The sequence below is a fragment of the Scyliorhinus torazame genome, chromosome 11 (genome assembly GCF_047496885.1).
Source record: "Scyliorhinus torazame isolate Kashiwa2021f chromosome 11, sScyTor2.1, whole genome shotgun sequence".
Taxonomy (NCBI): Eukaryota; Metazoa; Chordata; class Chondrichthyes; order Carcharhiniformes; family Scyliorhinidae; genus Scyliorhinus; species Scyliorhinus torazame.
Genome location: NC_092717.1, coordinates 227,388,457 through 227,394,373, shown reverse-complemented (window position 1 = coordinate 227,394,373; position 5,917 = coordinate 227,388,457). Strand labels below are relative to the sequence as shown.

At 47.1% G+C, this 5,917-nt stretch overlaps 1 pseudogene; it reads right to left on the bottom strand.

Moving 5' to 3' along the window:
* Positions 1 to 1,595: 1,595 nt before the first annotated feature.
* Positions 1,596 to 1,698, bottom strand: LOC140386102 (U2 spliceosomal RNA; annotated as a pseudogene).
* Between the last annotated feature and the right edge of the window lie 4,219 nt (positions 1,699 to 5,917).

Here is a 5,917-nt window from a genome sequence, read left to right as displayed (position 1 = left end):
AAATCCCCTAGTCGCCACATTCCAGCGCCTGGTCGGGTACACTGAGGGGGAATTCCTAACAAGCATGTCTTTCGGAACTTGACACCTCCTTCATCTTCACAACTTCATCCTGGCTCTCCCGCTCCTTCTGAATTCAGCATTGGTCATCTGCTGTTGCAATTTTCCCAACTTTATAAACTCATCTACTTGTCCCAGTGGCACCATCCACTTCAATCTGCCCTCTAGTTTCTTCGAATGAATTCCTTCTGAATAATCAGCATATCTTTTGACTGTGGGATGAAACCGGAGCACCCGGAGGAAACCCATGCAGACATGGGGAGAATGTAGAAACTCCACACAGACAGTCACCCGAGGTCGGAAAGAAACCCGAGTCCCTGGCGCTGTGAGGGAGCAATGCTAACCACTGTGCTACCATTGTCAAGACCTGCCTAGACCATCGTCATGAAATCGATACTCCACTGGCCCTTAGAGGCAGGACAAGATCCCCAAAACTAATTGTCATGATGGCATGCAAGTAAAAGTTTAAGTTGTTTGGCATGTGCCTAGAGGTTGTGTTTCTGGATCTGAAACTTACATAAATGAAAGAACGATCGTCTTTGAGCTCGATTTCGATCTTGATTTTCAGTCCATGTTCATCCTTCACATATTTCCTCAGACAATGAAACAGGTATGCATCTAACAAGTAGTCACCGCAGAGCTCAGTAAAGAAATGCAATGCACATTGAAAAAATCCTTTACGAATAGATTTAAAACATTAAAAAAACATTTTTAATTACTTTTTCTGAGTTCCAAAGCCAGGGCTCAGAGTTTGGTTCGGGGCGAACCCCTAATCCAGCTCCTTGCCTGCTCCAAAAACCAATTCAAATTTAAATTGAATCCAATTCTGGGGCGTCATTCTCCGACCCCCCGCCGGGTCGGAGAATGGCCGTTGGCCGCCGTGAATCCCGCCCCCGCCCGCGCCGAAGTCTCCGGTACCGGAGATTGGGCGGGGGCGGGAATCGGGCTGCGCCGGTTGGCGGGACCCCCCGCTCAATTCTCCGGCCCGGATGGGCCGAAGTCCCGCCCAGAAATTGCCTGTCCCGCCGGCGTAAATCAAAGCTGGTATTTACCGGCGGGACCAGGCGGCGTGGGCGGGCTCCGGGGTCCTGGGGGGGGCACGGGGCGATCTGACCCCGGGGGTGCCCCCACGGTGGCCTGGCCCGCGATCGGGGCCCACCGATCCGCGGGCGGGCCTGTGCCGTGGGGGCACTCTTTCCCTTCCGCCTCCGCCACGGCCTCCACCATGGCGGAGGCAGAAGAGACTCTCCCCACTGCGCATGCGCGGGAAACTATCGGCGGCCGCTGACGCTCCCGCGCATGCGCCGCATTTCCGCGCCAGCTGGCGGGGCACCAAACGCCATTTCCGCCAGCTGGCGGGGCAACAAACGCCATTTCCGCCAGCTGGCGGGGTGGAAATCCCTCCGGCGTCGGCCTAGCCCCTCAATGTTGGGGTTCGGCCCCCAAAGATGCGGAGCATTCCGCACCTTTGGGCCGGCGTGATGCCGTGTGATTGGCGCCGTTTTTGGCGCCAGTCGGCGGACAACGCGCCGTTGGGGGAGAATTTCGCCCCATGGTCCCCACAAGGGAGACATACCAGATGTGAGCCAAAAGGCAGAGCAGATACTACACTTGATCTTAGCCAAAAGGCCGAGAAGCGATCCTTTACGAATAGATTGACCACTAGATTGTTGATCAGAATACTGCACACAGCCTTGCTTTGTTCTCATTTAAAAGCTGGGTGTTTCTCCCGTGATTGGGACCACCATGGGAACGATGTGACCGATCGCTCCGTGATTTTCCCAACACCTGCCCGTGACCCACCTGCAAATTGTTACCTGCACTTTGAAAAAGCCTGCTACAGAGGATGATGTGCTAATGGATGGTCAACTGATAGGATTATGTTTTGCGAAAACCCACTGAACATCTCTAGGTAAATTTAAATTTGAATGTAATGAACAGCAGGCACAATGCTCAGAGCAAATCCACTACTAGTTTCGAATAATGCTGCCGTGTGTTATATAAATGCAGTGTGAATTTCATAAAATAATGAATGGAGCATTACGTTTAAATGATTTTATTAAAAACTAGTTAAAGCAGCATTGAGATTTTATTTTGCTCGCCAGCATAGAATCATAGAATCACAGAATCCCTACAGTGCAGAAGGAGGCCATCCGGCCCATTGAGTCTGCACTGACCCTTCGAAAGAGCACCTTACCATCGGCCAATCCCAGCCCTAGCCCTTTATCCCCACCGAACCTTTGGACACAAAGGGGCAACTTAGCATGGCCGATCTACCCAACCTCTTTGGGCAGTGGGAGGAAACCGGAGCATCTGGGGGAACCCCATGCAGACACTGGGAGAATGGGAAAACTCCACACTGACAATGACCCAAGGTCGGAATTGAATCCAGGTCCCTGGCGCTGTGAGGCAGCAGTGCTAACCACTGTGCCGCCCTTTAAAATAGAGCCTGGTGGGATGCAGTGTGTGTTACCCGTACTTAAAGGACCATAAGACATAGGAGCAAAATTAGGCCGCTTAAACAAAATCATGGCTGATATTTTTCTCATTCCCATTCTGCTGCCTTCTCCCCATTACCCCAATCCCCTTATTAATCAAGAACCTATCTTACACTAAAGGCCAACCTTTAAGGTGCAATGAAAAGTCAATACAGTAGTTTCTACTAAAATGATAAATTATCATGAAAACATGTTTTTGTTAACATGCTGAGTGTCCAGTGGGTTTACAAGGATAGGGTGGGGGTTTGGGCCTAGGTGGGGTGCTCTGTCAGAGGGTTGGCACAGACTTGATGGGGCCACTGGCCTCCTTCTGCACAGTAGGGGTTCTATGATTCCATGCTTTACTTTGGGGATATGGTAGCATAGTAGTAGTGCCACTCGACTGAAAATCCAGAGGACCAGGCTAATATGCTGGGGACATGGGTTTGAATCACACAATTACAACCGGTGAAATTTGAATTCCATTAATAAATCTGGATTATAAAAACCACCTCAGTAATGGCGACCATAAAACTATCATTGATTGCTGTAAAAACACATTTAGTTCACGACTGTCCTTCAGGGAAGGAAATCTGCCATCCTTACCTGGTCTGGCCTACATGTGACTCCAGACCCACAGCAATGTGGTTGACTCAACTGCCCTCTGCAATGGCCGAGTAAGCCACTCAGATGAAGGGCAATTAGGGGTTCACAGTAAATGCTAGCCTTGCCAGTGACACCTACATCCTGTGAAAGAATAAAGGTTAAAAATGATTTTTAATCTACCGACTGGAAACCTGGGCTTAATTTTTAAAAATACACTTCTTAAAAATGGCTATATAATTTGTTTCACTGTAATCTCCACATTCCAATCCACTGAGGTGGAACACCCATGGCTACAAAGCCCAAATCAAGGTGAATGACCTCGGGAGAATATGAGTGAGCTGCATATCCTGTCGCCATCAACATGGCGTTAAGGCAATCACTTGGGATATTCAACGAGGAGGCTCCCAGACATGAACTCATCAAGCTACAATGAGAATATGATTTAAACCCAATTACTTGAATAATGCAACCCTGGCTGAGGGAAAGGTGGGGCCGGGATGGGGCGGGGGTGGGGGGGGGGGGGGGGGGGGTGGGTGCATTCCCAGATACGAACTGATTCAGTTACAAAGGGGAACACACTATCACTAGTGTAACCATGTTTGATTCAGTGGGTTATAGCCATTTGACAGATCCTCCCTTGTGTGTTTAAGCTTCTGTTTTCTCTGAGATGCTGACCAGCGAAGATCCAAGTGGGGTTCCTCGGTCCTCCCTCTCTCCAACTCAGTTTATAAGCTTCAAACTCTGTTTGCTGACAGTGATCATTCAGAGATGGCCCTGCCTCACACAGAGACTCCTTGAAGGAAATCAACCACACACTTACTGTCTCCAGGGGAACAGTCAAATCAGCTGTCTACATCTTTAAATCACCGGAAACTTTGAGACCACTGATTGAAAGATGCAGGATCATCGAATTCAGCCTGAAGCTGACCAAGTCACCAATCGTGCACACTGTATACCCCTTTTATTTCACTTGAAGCTAACATCTTTCTTTGTTAAAACTCGAGAAAGGATTATGGATTTTATGATCACGGCAAGTAAACAGTTAAACACTCACTGAATTGGCAAGTATATTTTTTTCACAAAAATCCTGTTACAGTTAAGCGAGGAAGGGGAAAAGAGGGAAGCCATTTGACCCCTCCCAATCTGATTGTAACACCATCTTCTTTCAATTACGATAGACGATAGACAATGAATCATTACAACAACTTGACATGGTTACAGCTGGAACAAATACTTAAAATGTCGATTTGTGTGATCACGGCACATCTCGAAGAAGCCTGATCTTTATGAAAATGTGCTTTCTGAACTCCCTGTTGTTTGTGAAGGGAGAAGACCCTGCCCGTGAAATTGCTCAATAAAAAAAAAATCAATTTCAAGGTTTAAACCAAGCTCATAAAGAAAACTATGTGTGGGAAACAGAACCAATATTTCACTCCAACCATATACTATTGCGAAGTTGAACTGGAATTAATAATCCATTGTCTGCAGTATTTCCAGTTAATTAAAGCCAACTTAAGAAATAAAGAAGAACTCCATATGATATAATCCATTATGTTCATTCAAGATATTGCTAGAAAATACAGAAAAAAAATAAATAATGAAGCATAATACTCAAGTAAAAGAAAATATTAAGAGTTCAGCCAAATCTTTTTTTTCAAAACACAGTTCAATGACGGTAGCACAGTGGTTAGCACTGTTGCTTCACAGTTCCAGGGTTACAGGTTCGCTTCCCAGCTTGGGTCACTGTCTGTGCGGAGGAGTTTGCACGTTCTCCTTGTGTCTGTGTGGGTTTCCTCCGGGTGCTCTGGTTTCCTCCCACAAGTCCCGAAAGACGTGTTTGTTAGGACATTCTGAATTCCTCCTCTGTCCGAACAGGCACCGGAATGTGGCGACTAGGGGATTTTCACAGTAACTTCATTGCAGTGTTAATGTAAACCTACTTGTAAAGATAAAGATTATTAGAAATAACACCCTTGGCCGGAATTCTCCGGCCGTTCGCTGGTGGAGGGATTCGCTGGTGCACGCCTCTGCCTGCGGCGTGGGGTGGTTTCAAAGGGAAATCCCATTGACTGCAGCAGGAGAAGTGAATCCCGCCAGCTGCGAATGGTGCCCCACCTCCTGCCACCGAGAAACACGCGGCTGGGGTAGCGGAGAATGCAGCCTAAAGTTATATTGGAGGACATTTTGAAAATGTTACATTATCACTCACTCATGATGAAGATGACATGTGGCTGTTCCATCTCTAATCTGGTGATGAAAATTGTAAATTTGATACCTGCTCCTGTCCTCCTGACAGCCGTGAATTCCATTGCCCTGCCAGGTTTATGTTCAGTCTTCATCTGCATTTACCCTCGAAGACTGACCTTTCTTGACTGATTGGAAAAAGGAGCAAATCCGTTTCCTGACAGCCACAACCACTCGCCAGCCACCAGCCCCTACCAACCACCTCAGACCCTGATAAGTCGCTTCCCTGAGTAGGGGGTCAGTGATGAGTTTTATTTAAAATTTACTCACCAGTTGTAATAAAATACATTGAAGTGCAAACATTTACTCATCTCCAGTGGTTCCACCAAATTCCTTCTGAAGTTACAGTGCGCCAGAATTGCTGAGGAAATTTGGATTCTGTAGAAAATTCAAGAGTTTGGTTTAATGATTGGCATGCGATTGTCCCACATTACATAAGAAAAGACTTGAGCATTAAATTACAAGTTTTGACAATCCTTTGGCTTAGTGTCAGTTTTTGCCTGAATATCCTTCTTTGAAATGACAAGGACATT